Source organism: Piliocolobus tephrosceles, chromosome 2 (assembly GCF_002776525.5).
Source record: "Piliocolobus tephrosceles isolate RC106 chromosome 2, ASM277652v3, whole genome shotgun sequence".
Taxonomy (NCBI): domain Eukaryota; kingdom Metazoa; phylum Chordata; class Mammalia; order Primates; family Cercopithecidae; genus Piliocolobus; species Piliocolobus tephrosceles.
This window is the reverse complement of record NC_045435.1, coordinates 30,598,461-30,616,340: the sequence shown is the minus strand read 5'-3', so window position 1 is coordinate 30,616,340 and position 17,880 is coordinate 30,598,461. Positions and strand designations below refer to the sequence as shown.

The following is a 17,880-nucleotide window of genomic DNA, read 5'->3' as shown; positions in this document are numbered from 1 at the left end:
TCCGGGTGCGGCGGCTCACGCCTGTAATTCCAGCACTTTGGGAGGCCAAGCTGGGTGGATCACCTAAGTTCAGGAGTTCGAGACCAGCCTGGTCAATATGGCAAACCCCATTTCTACTAAAAATACATGGGCATGGTGGCACGCGCCCATAGTTCCAGCTACTCGGGAGGCTAAAGCAGGAGAATCACTTAAACTCAGGAGGCAGAGGTTTCAGTAAGCCGAGATCGTGCCACTGCACTCCAGCCTGGGTAACAGAGGGCGAGTCCATCTCCAACAACAACAACAAAAAAAAGCACAATGATGGGCAGACCGGTCCTATAATAGCTTTTTTTGACCTGTGAATTTTTTTTTTTTTTTTAACGGAGTCTTGTTCTTGTCACCCAGGCTGGAGTACAGTGGCACAATCAGGGCTCACTGCAACCTCCACCTGCCAGGTTCAAGCAATTCTCCTGCCTCAGCCTTCCGAGTAGCTGGGATTACAGGCACCCACCACCACGCCCAGCTAATTTTTGTAGTTTTAGTAGAAACAGGGTTTCACCATGTTGGCCAGGCTGGTCTCGAACTTCTGACCTCAAGTGATCCACCCCCCCACCCCGGCCTCCCAAAGTGCTGGGATTTACAGGCACGAGCCACCGTGCCTGGCCTGGCTTGTGATTTAAAGAGTGAAATATCAGATTTTAAACATAGAACAATAAAACTGTTAGGGTCAGCTCCTCCAAAATCTGAAATTTTCATCACCAAACAGTGATGTGTTTGGTGGGACAGATGCTTTGTTTAAAATCACTTTACAGATTATTTTCCACCATAGAGGGGACTTTCTAGGCTGATAAGAAGGAGTAGAGGCAGTTTTAGAAGGCAAGCCCAGGGCAAACTTAGGACTGAGTTCTTAGCAACACACGAATGTATTGAATTTCTTCATAGGAACTTCTGGACATTAAACATACTAAATATACCTTAAAAGAGACAAAGTTCATCAGGGTTTGACTCATCTTTGTCAAAATTAGCTAAAATTGATCATGTACTATGTAGTAAAGCTTTTACCTATTCTAATCAGTGCTGCCCAATAGAAATTTCTACAATAATAGAAATATTTTCTATCTCTGCTATCCAGTAAGGCAGTCACCAGCCACATGTGGGTATCCAGCACTTGAAATGCAGCTGCCAAGACTGAGGAACTAAATGTTTAGCTTTTTATTAAATGTTAAGTAATTTAAATTTAAAAAGACAAATGTGGCTAGTGGCTATTGTATTATATGGTAACATAGCTCTACCAAATCCTGTTGAGAGGTGACAATGTGCTAGCAGCCCTCACTCTCAGCGCCGCCTCGGCATCCAGGGGGGGGCGCTTGAGGAGCCCTTCAGCCCGCCACAGCACCGTGGGAGCCCCTCTCTGGGCTGGCTGAGGCCGGAGCCGCCTCCTTCTGCTTGCTGGCAGGCGTGGAGGGAGAGGCGCCGGCGGGAACCGGGGCTGCGCGCGGCGCTCGCGGGACAGTGTGAGTTCCGGCGGTCGCAGGCTCGGGCTCGGCGAGCCTAGCACACTGAGCGGCCGGCCGACGCCGCTGGCCCAGAGCAGTGAGGGGCTTAGCACCCGGGCCAGCAGCTGCGGAGGTTGCGCAGGGTCCCCCAGCAGTGCCGGCCCGCGGGCGCTGCACTCAAATTCTCACCCGGTTTAGCTGCCTCCCTGCGGGGCAGGGCTGGGATCTGCAGCCCGCCATATCTGAGCTCCTCCTCTACGGTGGGCTCCCGCCCGGCCTGAGGCTCCCAGACAGGCGCCGACCCCCGCTCCGTAGCGCCCGGTTCCATCGACAGCCCAAGGGCTGAGAAGTGCAGGCGCGGCTGGGGATTGGCGGGCAGCTCCGCCTGCAGCCCTGGTGCAGGATCTACTGGGCGAAGCCAGCTGGGCTCCTGAACTGGATGGCGACTTGGAGAACTTTTATATCTAGCCAGAGGATCGTATGTGCACCAATCAGCACTCTGTATCTAGCTAACCTAATGGGGACTTGGAGAACTTTTCCGTGTAGCATTCTGTGTCTAACACAAGGATTGTAAATGCACCAATCAGCACCGTGTCTAGCTCAGGGTTTGTGAATACACCAATTGATACTCTGTATGTAGTAACCTAGTGGGGACTTGGAGAACTTTTCCGTCTAGCACTCTGTGTCTAGCTCAAGGATTGTAAACACACCAATCAGCACTCTGTCAAAACGGACCAATCAGCTCTCTGTAAAATGGACCAATCAGCAGGATGTGGGCGGGGTCAGATAAGGGAATAAAAGCAGGCTGCCTGAGCTAGCCGTGGAAACCCGTTAGAGTGTGCTTCGGTGTTGAGGAACCTTTGTTCTTTCGCGGTTTGCAATAAATCTTGCTGCTGCTCACTGTTTGGGTCCACGCTGCGTTTAAGAGCTGTAAACTCACCGACAGGGTCCGCGGGTTCATTCTTGAGGTCAGTGATACCGAGAACCCACGAATTCCAGACACACTGTATGATAATTAGAATAAAATTGACAAAGAAAGGTCTTTGCACTCCTTGTGCTGGGAAGTACTGTCTTGGTCATTGTAGCTGGGGGTGTTTTATAAAGTTTTTGTGAAGCTGGATCTCCTTTATTTTAAGGCTAGAAGTGACAAAATAGGCTCCTTTAAGAACAACCAGTCTCATCTATACCTAGATTTACTTACTTTCTTCCAGCTATATCATTTTGCTTTTATATGTCGGTTTTGCATAATATATAGATTTGCTTTTAATTCCTTATTTTTTCTTTGGTTTTCAGATCTTTGACCATCAGTCTGTGACTTGCCCCTTCTCTTTACGTAAGTAAAAGTGATTTATTTACCTTTAAAAAAAAAAGTGTTGGGTTTAGAAAATTGTGGTCTTCATTGGCATATTTCCTAGTTGATTTTGTTGTGGTTTCTGGTGCTTTTGTAGTGTGTATTAGTTTCTTTTGCGTTTGGAGTCTATGCTGTTGGTGGTTGCTAACCATGAGGGTGCAGAGAATACCAGCAGCCCAGACACCGTACTTCTATAAAGGCTGCCCTTTACTTGGCTGCAGCTGCTGTTTGCAAAAGTCAGTGCTCTTTTAAAGTATAGCTTGTATTATTCAGCCAAATACCAGCAACAGTTGGGCTTTTGCTCCCCTGTCAATCATTGAGCAATTACGTATTCTTCAGTTATGTACCCATCCCTACGTCCAGTAGTTTTTAATTTTAACTTCTAGATCAGAGCTTTCATTTATTGACAAAATCTCTAATATCCCTTTATAAGAAGTACAAGACTGTAAAGTAAATAGGCTAAACTTTTGTGCAAAATTTTGAAGTCTACAGGGGAAAAAAAACAGAAATCCTAGATTCACATGTGCCAGAAGGTTTATAAAGGTACCACTCTTTTTTAGAAAAGATGGAAAGGCATTTGGGGGAAAAAAAGACCACTTGATTTTATATGGAAAAAAGGGGAACGTTAATTATTTAAAGTTCAAACCAGGCTGCGCTGAATGGGTTTAAATAAATTTCATTTTGAACTGCTTGAAAGAGATTCTAGGCCAGTGAACGGAAATAAACAAAATCACTTATAAGAGACACCACCCAAGAGATCCTACAGGTAGTGATAGTCACCTAATGTGATAAATAGTTATCGGTATCCTCTGGCTGCTTCCCACTCTCAGGTGAGCACTGTCCCTTATTCACATTATATATTGCTTCACTGACTCCTCACTCCAAGGTATTTCTTGTATTGTAATCATTTGCACAGAATGGAGGTTCCCATGGCTATTTTGTTTGTGCATGCCTTCCACTAACATTCCTAGAAGATAGTGGCAAATATATTTAGGGAGGCAGAATCCTCCAAAGGATGCTAAGGCTAAAGTGGTAAATAACGTGACAGTTTATTTGACAGAGAAAGGCGATTGATTAAACTCCCCAAAGACTGGAGCTGTGTATAATGCATTTATACAACAGGGGTGGGTCCTACCTGCCCCTGACAAGTCTTGTTATTCTCTGTTTTAGTGTTGATAGAGTGGGTCTGTTAATGCTTTGGAGGATGTCAATATGCTTGCTTATGGTTACCACTTTATATCTGCACAGCCCTCCCCTCAGTTACCTAGCACTGCATATTTCTAGTCCTATGACTGGCAAATCATTTTTGTTACAGTTCTTTTGTGTAAAAACAGTTCACATAATAGCTCTGTGTTAGACAAGGCATTAATCCTCACATCACCGGGATGAGTCAGCACAGTGCACTCCTGCCCGCACGGCTCAGCTATTGTGACGTCAGTGCTATAGGGCGAGCCTCAGACACAAGCAGTACAGGGGACCTGTGTCACCAATTAGGAATCAAGGGGGAGACTTTTGAGATAAAAAGTGTTGTTGAAAGCCTGTCTCTGGCTCATAGGAAAATGCAAATCTGATTCTATGCTACATCAATCATCAGTCGCGTAGCTTCTAGAAATATACCATTTTTTAACTACACATAAGGCTGGGGGAGTGACCTGTAATGAGCAGAGAATCCGTTCGTATACCCATGACCTTGTCCCATCCCTGGGCCAGGCTTCATGTTTGCTTGGCTTGTTCCAAATCTTGAAGCTGCCGTCATATCAGCAGGGTGACCGGGCTTATGACAGTCCTACTGTCCTCAAGTACCCCACAGATACAATTGATGGTTGATGGCTCCAGGGTGGTGCCCCAGAGGCCCAACAAAAGGAAAAGAAATGTCCAATGTCCCTTGAGAACAGATCAGAACATTATCTCCCCAGTGCTTTGACTCCAAGTGCCTCTTCAATGGCCTCCTCTAAACAGGTACAGAATTCTGCTTGTTCGATCTTCTCTTCTTAGCAGTGCATTTAGTCCAGTATCACAATCTGTATTTGACCTGGATTTCAGTAGGAACTGAAAAGCTGTCAGATGCTCTCCCAAGAATTTTCCATTCCATTACTGTTTAGCAGAAGCAAAGAGGAACGCTCCATAATCTGCCATGCTACCTTGAAGCAGGTAGCACAGTCTTACCTTATTTGGGAAACCTGGATCTTATGAGTTAGGTCTGTCTACGATTCAGATTCAGATGTATTCTCAGGGCAATATATTTCTGTATTGAATATTAAGTCTTGAAAAGTGTGTTAATTTACAGCCTTAGTGGCATTCTCTGTTAAAAAGGCCTTCCTCCATCACAGAATTTATCCCTCACTCTTACTGTCACCTCAGCCAGTCACCAGCCCCTGCCATGCCCATCAGAAAGTGCCTTACTGCTGGGATCTTCTGCCTTCATTAGATTGCTAATGGGCTCCTACTATGCTTATAAAAGCTAACACTACTACTTGGCTTCGTTTTGATTAATTATCATGCACAGCTCTTTATTTAGTTTTCATTCAACAAACATTTATGGAAAGCTAGTCACTATGCTTGGTTGTGGAAACTCTGAGATAAATAAGAAATGCTTTCTTTTGTTAGAAATCTCAGTCTGATAGGGGAAATAAATAAGTGAATAAAGACTATAGCATATGGTAGACACTGAAATGCAGGTGTATACAAGACATAGTAAGAGGAATGAAGAAGGAGTGCCTATTTGCATGTGGTAAGTTGCCCAGGCTGGGTCTTAAAGTCAGAAGAATAAATTGCAGTTTACCAGGTAGATATGAAAGAGCAAAAAGAAAAGGGGATCATAATCAAGAAAAATGTAAGAGCATTTACAAAATCAGGAGGCGTTAAGTAACAACGAGATCCAGAGGAGTGAATAGTTCGGTGTGGTTGAAACATGGTAGTTGAAAGAGTAGTATGAGATTGGGCTGGAAAGTAGGCAGGGGACCTTGCCTAAAATACGGAGGACCTTGTATGGCATGCATAGGAGTTTGGACTTGATCCTGCAGGCTCAAGGAGGCTTTGAAGAATTGTAAACAGATATATGTTTTAGAAAGAGCACTTGGTGAAAGTGGAGAGGCTGGCCAGAATAGGGAGACCAGGTCAAAGGTAAAAGCCAAAGGCCTGAACTGTGCTGTAGGGGTAGGATGGAGGGGAGAGGCTATTTGGTAGTGTCGAAATAGACATTAACCTTCGAAATAGACATTAACCTTTGTGTAATTCCAGCATATCTTGGCCTATTACATAATCTTTGCCTTCTAGGAGAAAGGCTGATACATTGTGTGGAGTCAAATTTCAGACCAAAATACATCCTTATGGAATCTTCAGCAAAGACCTCAATTTGAATATGACCTCACTTTGAGCTACTGCCCGCTGGTCGCCAGGCTCGCATACCTCCTACTGCCCATGGTGGGTGTGGGGGAAGAGCAGGCAGATAAGGAGAAGACATTCCCAGTGTCCTGTTTTTCTCTTCTTTCACCTGGAAATGAAACAGTTTCTAAATAATGCCCCCCTAAAGTCAATCAATGCCCCAATTTCCTATCATTTTCTCATTGCTCCCTTTTTCTAAGCAAAATTTCCAAACCATTGAACTGAATTGCAACTTATGCACAGCCGGGTGTTGAAACAATTCAGTGTATTCATTCCTTCTCTCTGAATTAGAGTTCACCATAAGTGTGCTTTTCTCTTGTTCACTTTGGGCTGCCAGGACAATTTAAAGGAAATTTTCAACAGCTTATGTTTCATGTACTATGTTCTCTTTTGCAAATGGGAGAATATGCGTGGGTGTGTTTAAGCCTTCTCTATATTGCTTTCTGGAGAAAGGTTTGGGAAGATGAACAAGACGATGAGTGGGGACCTATTGAAAGCCCAGGTCCCCCAGTGACCTGAGTGCAGAACGTAGGCTGGTGATCAGATGGTCAATTATGTGTTTGTCAAAACACAGTGGGCTGCATTCCAGGCTGCCAGCTTTGGAAGCCCAGCTTCTGCCAACCAAATGTCATCTGGGAACATGCAACACTGGGCACTGTGAAGGAGTTTGAAATAGACCATGCCACAGCCAACCTACTGCCAGTCTTATAGCACCAATATGGCATGCACAGCCGGGCCCCATGTTTCAGAGCTCAGGAATTCACTGTACTAAATTCAAGAGGTCAGATGGGTTCATGTTTTCAAAGCCTATGTTCTCTGCTTTGAACACTGTGACTTGCTCCTCAGCAATTTCCAAGGGATTTTTCCAGTCACATCTCTGTGGAAACCATTCTTTTTGTGATGGTTATAAGATCCTTGTAAATGTCCCAGAGGATAGGAAAAAAATAAAATAAACTTGCTCTGACAATGACTGTGATTTCGACAGAGGGATTCCAACTCTTAGGAAACTACATTAAAGGTGCATAGCTTTTAAAATATCAGGAACCACCTTGGCAACTTATAAAAAGCAGAAGGGCTTTGCCTATTTTATAAAGTGATTTGCATATACCTGCATAAATAATGTCCCCACCTGTACTTTTATGCATTTAGGTTGAATAAATTAAATTTTGTGATCTTTAAAATATTCCCTGTCTTAAATTGCTCAGACACCATTTTCAGGACCCTTTCTCCTCATTTCTTTTCCTAGTGATAAGAGTGGCTATTTTATTTTCAGTTTTTTGACTCATTCAGAGAATCAAAGCACTCTGAACACCAATCGACCATAGCCAGGAATATTACCTCCCTCTGGTTGCATTTCTCTTAGCCTTTCTACCTATCAGATTGTGAGTTCCATGTATTTTTAATAAGAGAAATAAAGTTGAATATTACTAAGGTGAAAACAAAGCACAAGGCAGAATTAAGTTCTGTTTACATATATATGTTAGAGAGAGAGAGAGAGAGTGTGTGTGTGTGTGTGTGTCTATACACAGACTTGCACTGATACACACCTCAGGGACATACCCATAGTAACCTTTTCTTTCTTTCACCGCTGCACTGCCACAACCTCTTCAGGAACCATCCAGCTACTAAGCCATTTCCATTGTACCTTGGCCTTCAAATCAAAGCCTGGTCAGTAGGCCACCCTCCCCCACATTCATCCTGTAAGATATTATTAAACACTTAACTATGTACAAAGCATAATGTTTATTGGATAGTTAAAGCATAAATATAGCATAAGTACATGATCCTTTCTTGCTTTTGCAGAATTTAAAATTGAGTTAGGAAAAGCAGTTACATTATTGAGCGTTGTGGATGCACCTAAGATAATAAATGAGTAAGTTCCAAAAGGAATGATACAGTCCAGGAAGTACCATAGGGTTTCGTTCATGAAAGAGTCTTGCAGGCTAGAAAGTTTCATGTAAAACTGATTCAGCTGAGTCTTGAAAACTGGCTAAAATGTAAAAAAGATGAAGAGAAAAAGAATCATATTCCAAGCAAATCATATACCAAAGTGTTGGAATCTTCGAGGGGGCCCATAAATAGCATCACTCTTCCCCACTCAAATTCTAAACCTATTGAAAAATAAGACAAAAGAACTGATAGCTAGGGAACCAGCATTTTTATAAAGGTTGGTTGAAGAGCATAGCTTAGTGTAAAGAGGAAATGGGTTTGCTGACTCTCTTCCCTTCAATCAAACCTTGCAAAAGCCCTCTCACGGGAAAATGTGGATCTGCATATGAGCAACACTTTTCCAGGTCATCACCTCCCGCTAGTCTAAGTAGAAGAGGAAGGACAAAGAGGCTAAATTCCTGTGCCTACAAATTTGGGTAGATCAGTTCTACCTAATTGAGAAATATAGACCAAGGGCTGCCCCACCAATGGGATACTTTGCCTCCATCGGGACGTATAAGGAATGAGACAAGAGGAAAGCAGTGTTTAGAAAACATCTGGAAACCAGGAGTAGGGAAGAGGCATTCTTACCCACACTGACATCCATAGACTGGAAAACAAGAGGAGGAGGTACTGAATGAGATGAAAATGGGAACCAGAACCATGAGGCTAAACAAGGCTCTCATCTATCTATACCTGGGGTAAGAACCAGTAGTCCTACTGGTTATTCAAGATCTAAACTAAGGGCCCCTTTTCAGAGTCTGAAAAGTTAGAAGAATCAGAACCTGAGGGAACAAGCAAGTAATGAAGATAATGAACAAAAGCCTAGTTAGGAAAAAAAAATACAAAAATAGCTCTAGTTTCTTGTTCAACTAACAGTAACAATAAGAAATAACTATTGAGTGCTTGCCTTGCTTTAGATACTGGACTAAATATTTTTAATGGCTATCTGATTTAACCTTCAAAACTACCCTATTAAGTAGATGCTATTATAATCACAATTGTGCAGATCAGAAGACAAATTTAGCATGTTTGAGTTGTTTTATAAGAACACCTAATAAATGGTAGAGACAGAATTTGATTCCAGGACTATGTCTTAAAAGCCTCAGCCAAATTTTACTAGACACAAAGTTGAGTGTCTACTAAATGCTAAAGGTATAATGGTGAGGAATATTAACATAACCTCTCTCCTTCCGGAGCTTATAATCTGGGGAATGTAAGACAGATACCAAGCAAATGGTCTCACAATATAACTTGTAATTACAAGTTGTGCTTATCACTACATAATAAAAGTACGATGTGCTCTAAGAGCAAATAAAAGAAGAGGATTTAAGTGAGTCTGGAAATTCAGGAGAAACTGCTCTGAAAAAGTGACATTTGAGATACCTGAAGGTTAAAAACAAAAAGTAAGGATGGATGGTGGAAGAGGACTCCAGGCAGAGGAAACAGCATGGATGAAGTCCCTGAAGATAGCTGCATAGGAGAAAGAGGTGACTAGCAGCCCAGGTTGAGGTTGAAGAGATACGTAGGGCCTGACGATACCAGGTCCTTCATCTTAAGGATTTTTATGTTTATCCTCAGGACAGTAGAGGAGCAAATTTAAGAAGGAGTGTGGCATGATCAATGTTGTTTTTTAAAAGGGTAAACTTTGGGGCATTTATCCCAGAGAGATGGAAACATAACTGTACAACACCTGTACATTATGTTACACCAATGTACATAGCAGCTTTATTTGTAATAGCCCAAAACTGGAAACAATCCAGATTATCTTCAGTGGGTCAGTGGTTAAGCAAACTGTTATATCTATACCGTGGAATACCTCTCAACACTAAACAGAATACATTATTGATACATACAATGACTAGTTTTAATCACAAGGGTATATTGAGTGAAAAAGCTAATCTCAAGATGGTGTACTATTATGATTCTTATTTATATAGCACTCTTGAAATGAAAAAAAATATGTAAGGATTGAGAACATACTTGTGGCTGACAAAGTTAGAGAGTTGGGGTAGAAATGGAGGTGAGCGTTGCTATAAAAGGGTAACGCAAGGGATCTTTTGTGATGAAACTATCCTGTAGCTTCACTGTGGAAGCTCTGTAGTTTAATTAATTAGATTCATGAGAGTATGCATGTAGTAAAATTGCACAGAACTAAATTACACACACATACTCATGTGCATATAAAACTGATGAAACCTGAGTAAGGCAGATGGATTGCACCAATTTTTTTTATTATTATTATACTTTAAGTTCTGGGGTACATGTGCACAACATGCAGGTTTGTTACATATGTATACATGTGCCATGTTGGTGTGCTGCACCCTTTAACTCGTCATTTACATTAAGTATATCTCCTAATGCTATCCCTCCCCCTTCCCCCATCCCCACAATAGGCCCTGGTGTGTGATGGTCCCCTTCCTGTGTCCAAGTGATCTCATTGTTCAATTCCTACCTATGAGTGAGAACATGCGGTGTTTGGTTTTCTGTTCTTGCAATAGTTTGCTGGAAATGATGGTTTCCAGCTGCATCCATGTCCCTACAAAGGACACAAACTCATCCTTTTTTTATGGCTGCATAGTATTCCATGGTGTATATGTGCCACATTTTCTTAATCCAATCTGTCACTGATACACATTTGGGTTGATTCCAAGTCTTTACTATTGTGAATAGTGCCGCAATAAACATACATGTGCATGTGTCTTTATAGCAGTATGATTTATAATCCTTTGGGTATATCCCCAGTAATGGGATGGCTGGGTCAAATGTTATTTCTAGTTCTAGATGCTTGAGGAATCACCACATTGTTTTCCGCAATGGTTGAACTAGTTTACAGTCCCACCAACAGTGTAAAAGTGTTCCTATTTCTCCACATCCTCTCCAGCACCTGTTGCTTCCTGATTTTTTAATGATTGCCATTCTAACTGGTGTGAGATGGTATCTCATTGTGGTTTTGATTTGCATTTCTCTGATGGCCAGTGATGATGAGCATTTTTTCATGTGTCTGCTATATGAATGTCTTCTTTTGAGAAGTGTTCATTCATATCCTTTGCCCACTTTTTGATGGGGTTTTTTTTTCTTGTAAATTTGTTTGAGTTCTTTGTAGGTTCTGGATATTAGCCCTTTGTCAGATGAGTAGATTGCAAAACTTTTCTCCCATTCTGTAGGTTGTCTGTTCACTCTGATGGTAGTTTCTTCTGCTGTGCAGAAGCTCTTTAGTTTAATTAGATCCCATTTGTCAATTTTGGCTTTTGTTGCCGTTGATTTTGGTGTTTTAGACATGAAGTTCTTGCCCATGCCTATGTCGTGAATGGTATTACCTAGGTTTTCTTCTAGGGTTTTTATGGTTTTAGGTCTAACATTTTAGTCTCTAATTCATCTTGAATTAAATTTTTGTATAAGGAGTAAGGAAAGGATCCAGTTTCAGCTTTCTACTTATGGCTAGCCAGTTTTCCCAGCACCATTTATTAAATAGGGAATCCTTTCCCCATTTCTTGTTTTTGTCAGATTTGTCAAAGATCAGATGTCTGTAGATGTGTGGTATTATTTCTGAGGACTCTGTTCTGTTCCATTGGTCTATATCTCTGTTTTGGTACCAGTACCATGCTGTTTTGGTTACTGTAGCCTTGTAGTATAGTTTGAAGTCAGGTAGCATGATGCCTCCAGCCTTGTTCTTTTGGCTTAGGATTGTCTTGGCAATGCAGGGTCTTTTTTGGTTCCATATGAACTTTAAAGTAGTTTTTTCCAATTCTGGCATTGCACCAATGTTAATTTCCTGATTGTGATATTGTAGTATAGTTATATAAGATGTTACCTTTGGGCAAAATTGGGTAAAAAGAATAACAGATCTCTCTGTATTATCTCTTACAACTGTATGTTAATCTAAAGTTATCTTGAAATTAAAAATTTAAAAATATATATCAAGGTTGCTTAACTTTGGTAAATAATTTGGAAGAAATCAAAAATGGATATGAGGAAATCAGTGAGGGAGCTATTCCAGTAGACCACACAGGAGGTAGACTAGGGTAGTGACAGTGGAAATAGGGGGAAACAGATGAAACTGAGAGATACTTCAGAAGTAAAATATTCCTGGACTTTTTCATGGTTGGTTATGTGAAATAAAAGAGAGAAGTGGCAACAATGACTCCTGGTTTGGTGCTTATCAAACTATATGAAGGATAATGTCATTCACAGTTACATAAAAACACCAAAGGAGGACTGGACTGGAGAGAAGTTTGTAAGTTCTGTTTTTGAGATGTTGAGTATGAGGTGCTTTTGATAGATACATAGTGAGCATATTGTAAGGTATTTATATACATAAAACTGGAATTCAGAAGTAACATGAAGGCTGGAGATATGAATTCAGGGTAAGCAACATATAGTGGTGAATGAATCTGTTGGCATGAAGAACATTGCCCAAGGACAGGGTTATATTGAGAAGAAGCCCTAAACTGAGACTTGAAGAGCTCTTAATATTTAATCTGCTAGTAGAAAAAAGTGAGGCCATAAAATACGCTCAGAAGGAGCCACTAAGAAAGTGGCAGGAAAATCAGAAAACATAGGCACAGAAGCTAAGAGAGTGCCTCAAAGGTGGTGGTCAGTGATGTGAAGTGTTACTGAGCAATCAAGTAGGTTAAAGACTAACAAATATATATTGCATATATTAATTTTGAGCTTTTTGTTGACCTCAACAAAAGCTGTCTTGTTGAAGTGGTCAAAACAATAATGTGTTTGTAATGGGATGAGGAGAGAGTGAGAAGTGAAGAAACAGCAAATGTGGGCCACTCAGAAGTTTTGCTATGAAGGAAAGGAAAATGAGCTAGTGTAATATCTTGAGAGGAGGGAAGTGAGGTCAAAAGAAGCTTTGAAAAAGATGGAAATATTAGTTTTTTGTTTTGTTTTTTGTTGTTGTTGTTGTTGTTGTTTGTATTTTCATGGGAAGAATACAGTAGAGAGGAGAGATCCAATGTGCAGGAGAGAGAAGAGCATAGGATGACTGGTAGTATAAGATTACTGATAAGGCTAGAGAGATGGAATCCTGAGTATAAGTGGAGAAATGGAAGGAGGGACACCTATTTTTGTAAGAAAGGAGGAGTAAAGGAAAGGAGCCAGATGCAAGCCCACATGTAGATTTGGTACTGAAAGGTTAAGAGGTTTCCCAAATGATGGGCGCTAAGGGGCAAGGTCCTGCTAAGAATAAGTGGGGAAGAGATTTAAGGAAAGTAGAGATTTGAAATCATTCTCGAGACAGATGGGACAGCAAGTTGACCAGAGAAATACAGAAGGACTCTCCTTGGCAGTGTGGAAGGTGCAGGTGAGTCTGGTGGGTTGATGTTGATACCTATCTGGCCTATCATGACATTTTCTCCAGCAGTTTGGGGACCAAGGTGCAAAATCAGAAGAAATGAGTTTTAATTAGGATAGTGTTTCACCTAGTGTTTGTGGCATTAGGAGTTTTAGCTTCTTGTTTTGATTCTAGCTGAGGCCAGTAAGGAAGGGCAGTGAAAGGACTTAGTTAAATTCTCCAAGCATCTGTTGAGTATATTGTATCAGGCACTGTGTTTAGTACAGAAAATACAGAGGTGAGTAAGACACCATCTGTGCCTTCAAATAGCTCACAGTCCAAGGTGGTTTGCAGGCTGACATCTGGTCCAAAACACCAGGAACAGGCAATTGAATAACCTTTGCAAGGACCAGGAGACCCGTGTCATTCCTTTTCTTTCTTATGCCTGCTCCTTCCCTCTGCCCTGTCCTCACAATACCCAGGTTTTTTTGTGTGTTTTGTTTTTGTTTTTGTTTTGTTTTGTTTTGTTTTGTTTTTTTACTTTCTCAAAAACATATCTACTCTCTGCCTTATTACCACCCTCTAATATGCATCATACATATGTGAGAGACAACTCTGATTTCTCCCATTATCTTTTTGCTAAAATACGATCATTTAGAAAAAATTAGATCACCTACTTGAAGTGTGGTGTTGGTATAGTGTGAATTGTCTCTAAATGTTAAGAGCTGGCATCTAACTCTTCAGAAAAGTTGTTTATTTAAGAGGGAGGGAGACGGGAAGTGTAGATAGGTCAGGGAGGGAACAAGGGAAGAAAGAAGGGAGGGATGGAAAGGAGAGGAAGGAAGCGGGCCGGGTGCTGGGGCTCACGCCTGTAATCCCAACACTTTGGGAGGCTGAGGCAGGCAGATCACGAGGTCAAGAGTTCGAGACCAGCCTGACCAACACAGTGAAACCCTGTCTTTACTAAAAATACAAAAAATTAGCCAGGCATCATGGCAGGCGCCTGTAACCTAGCTACTCAAGAGGATGAGGCAGGAGAATCTCTTGAACCTGGGAGGCAGAGGTTGCAGCAAGCTGAGATCGCACCACTGCACACCAGCTCAGGCAACAGTGTGAGACTCCATCTCAAAAAAAGAAAAAATAAATAAATATAAATATCAGAAGGGGAAGAAAGCATATTAACTACACAAGATCTTATGTAGCAACTCATCCTTGTTTGTTATTCAAGGGACTCCCATTTAAAATGAATAAATAATCCTCCATCCCTAATGGTGATCTACACCATCAGCCTCCAAAAACAGTTTCCAGACCTAGAAACATACCACGGTACTATAGATTAATTATAAATTTAAGGTGCTGGTGATGCAAGAGAAGATATGGAAAGGGTCTGAAGGAGGTGGAAGTTTCAAACTTCCAATAGAAGATTTATTTTAAGCATTATAAAATGATAGCTTAGAAGGAGGTGGTGGCCATCATGGCTTATCTTTATTTGGGCACATTCCATTCTGTGAGATTCCCTTTAGGAAATGATGTTAGGGTCATTTGACTAAAAGCTAAATTGCAGATACATCTGGGGTAAAATTTGGCAGCTGTTGAGCAAAAACAGCTATTTTTTTAATATTTACTTTTTTCATGATTATATAATTCACACTTATTGTGAAATATTAAGAAAGTATAGAGTAAGGGGAAAGCATCCATCATTCCACTACACAGAAACAACAATTATTAACAATTTTTTAGATCACCTTCTAGTGTCTTCTCTAGATTTTAACATACTTGAGCATACGTTGCATGTATACAGTTGTATCCCATTTTAATTCAATATTATATAATAAATACTTCCCGGTATAATTAAAAACTTTTTATAAATATCGATATAACATCTGAATAATATCCTATCACATGTAACCCCCAGAATTTACCTAACCATGCCCTAGATAAAAATATTTGGATTATATTCACTAGTTGAAATTTTATATTTTAAAATTCTTTAAAGGAAGAACTATGATGTACATCTCAATTGTCAAACTTGGAGGAAACTTGAGGCAGACATTGATGTCACCCTATTAAGACAGCTAGTTAGTAATTGCTGATAACTGTGAAAATCATATTGGAATTTTTAAGTACTTATTGCAGGTTTTAGGTAAACTCTTTTTACCCCAAAAGTAAAAGTTCTAATTTTTAATTCTAAAAAGTATACATTTAATTTTGCTTGAATTTGTTGCATTGATAGTATTTATAAAAAACAAGGTTAAATTCCTTTAAAATCTCACAGCCCAGAGATAATCACTATTAATAACTTAGGAAATACTATATTTCCATAAGGTCCTGTTTATCTTTCTCTTTTTCTTTCTCTTTCCATACTGAAAGGAAAAGTTACTTGCTGTTTTGTATTCTACTCTTTTCATTTAACATTGTAATAGGCATTTACCATGTTAATAAATAGAGATCTACATTATCTTTTGACAGTGACATTGCACTTCAATATGTAGATAATTTATTGACTCAATCACTTACTGATGGACAGTTGGGAATTTGGAACTTTCTTCTTACTAAACAATGCCACAATAACTATCTTTATATGCACATGCATGTGTACACATGTTTGTACACTTACATGATTATTTCCTTGGGATCAATTAATTATAGTGGAACTGCAAAAGTAGAATGCATATATTACTAAACTATCCTCTAGATCCTCAGTTAATATCTTCACCAAGAAAAAAAGACACTGCCCATTTCTCTGCATCCTCACTAATTCTGTAATTTTCAATGATAATTTTTGCCATATACATGAATATTTTCATACTGGAGGTATGAGATGCATTTTCCAGGCATAAAACCAAAGCCTGAAAACTTAAAATTTAAAATATGTTTTTTTATTACATGAAAATAAAAATTACTATGGTAGAAAATCATTTTTTAAACTAGGAAAAATATTTGTGATATATCCCTAATATTTTAAGGATAGCTATAAGTCAATGATGAAAGGATGAATAACACAATAAAAAATTGGAAAAGGCAGATGAGCAGTCTAACAAGTTTGCTTGCTTAGTCTCATTCTTTACTGCAAAGGCAGTGCTCCCTGAAGTCCTCCAAGGCCACCTCAAGCTCTGCTGCTTGTACTCTGATGGCAACACCTACCCTCACCACCCTTGAGGGAAGTGTTGTGGGAAGCAAAGCACCATCAGAGACTGATGACATTTCCGGGTTAGGGGGTGGTAAGTATTCACCTGGCTACATACATTTATGTTTATGTGGCATCACCAGCCCTCAAAGGGCCAGGCTGACTCACAGGAATGTAAAAATTATCGTCAGCACTATGCCTTAGACTCCAGAATCAGTAAATTACTGGGAAGGGAAACATGCACACTGGCAGCCTTGCCTGATCCATGTCTCCAGGGCAGGATTGACACTATTCTTCTACCAGATGTAGATGGAGATTTCTGGATGTTCTCATAAATAAAATGCTAGAGGCCATGTCACCAACGTCCTCCATCTTCCCCCGTTCTCTGATTCCCATGTGTATTACTACATACTTAATGAAATGGAATATTTTTCAGCAACTTCAGGGAAAGTGAAAGACGCTAGAGAATTGGAAATGCCACACTGACAGCATCACCTCCTCCTCTGCAGTGCGAACTGTGATGACAGGGCGTATTCCCTGTGTTCTGGGACAGGGAGCATCTGGGTTCTGGGAGTGAGTTCCTCAAGTCTTCCCAAGGGTCAGGAGTATTACAAAGCTGTTCTGGGTGGTAATTGGAGAGCATTCCTTGACCTCAGAAGTTCATTTGCAAATGGTAAGGGATGACGTGCTCTGGGGCATTTTTCCCCCTCTTTGGCAGAAAATAATGGACACGAAGGTGTTATGTGTCTTAGATCCTTAGATAGTGTCCAGAAAGGAAGTAAAAGAGAGGCAAACATGTTAAAGAGTCTAGGAAGTCCCTTCAGACCAACTGCAAGCTAAGGAGAATGGTAGGAACCAGGTCTAGGAAATGGCTTGTTCTCTACCTGAACAAACAAACACATCTTGAGGTGTGCACATACGGTTATGAGCCGGGCTTTAGTGCTGCCAGCAGTGCCCTTGGAGACCATGTCACTGACTCAGTGTACTTAGGGTTCAGAGTGCCAAATGTCTCACCTTCTTAATGATGCTCCTAGAAGACTTCACATATTATCCACATGCTTCTGTAACATAGTTTATACTCAGAAGCTGGGGTTCGAGGGAGATTTTACATAAGAGAGATATATATATATATCATTTAAATATATATATTCTTTAAATATATATCATTTAAGTATCCTTTAAAAATATTTATATTATATTTATATATGATATGTATATTATATATTTATATATTATGTATATTATATATTAAATATATACTATATATTTAACATATAATATTAAATATTTTTGTGTAATGTATAAATATTATAAATGTATAATATATTAT

The 17,880-nt window shown here is 40.3% G+C and overlaps 1 protein-coding gene across 11 annotated transcripts in view; it reads left to right on the top strand.

The window, feature by feature from the left end:
- The window catches only part of ZBTB20 (zinc finger and BTB domain containing 20), an 821,902-nt gene that overhangs the window by 650,466 nt on the left and 153,556 nt on the right, over positions 1 to 17,880 (top strand). For all 11 annotated transcript variants that reach the window (XM_023213691.1, XM_026456669.1, XM_031935144.1 and 8 more), the window contains one exon: positions 2,769 to 2,808. The gene's annotated coding sequence lies outside the window, so the exon portion shown is untranslated. The remainder of the gene's footprint in view (positions 1 to 2,768; positions 2,809 to 17,880) is intronic.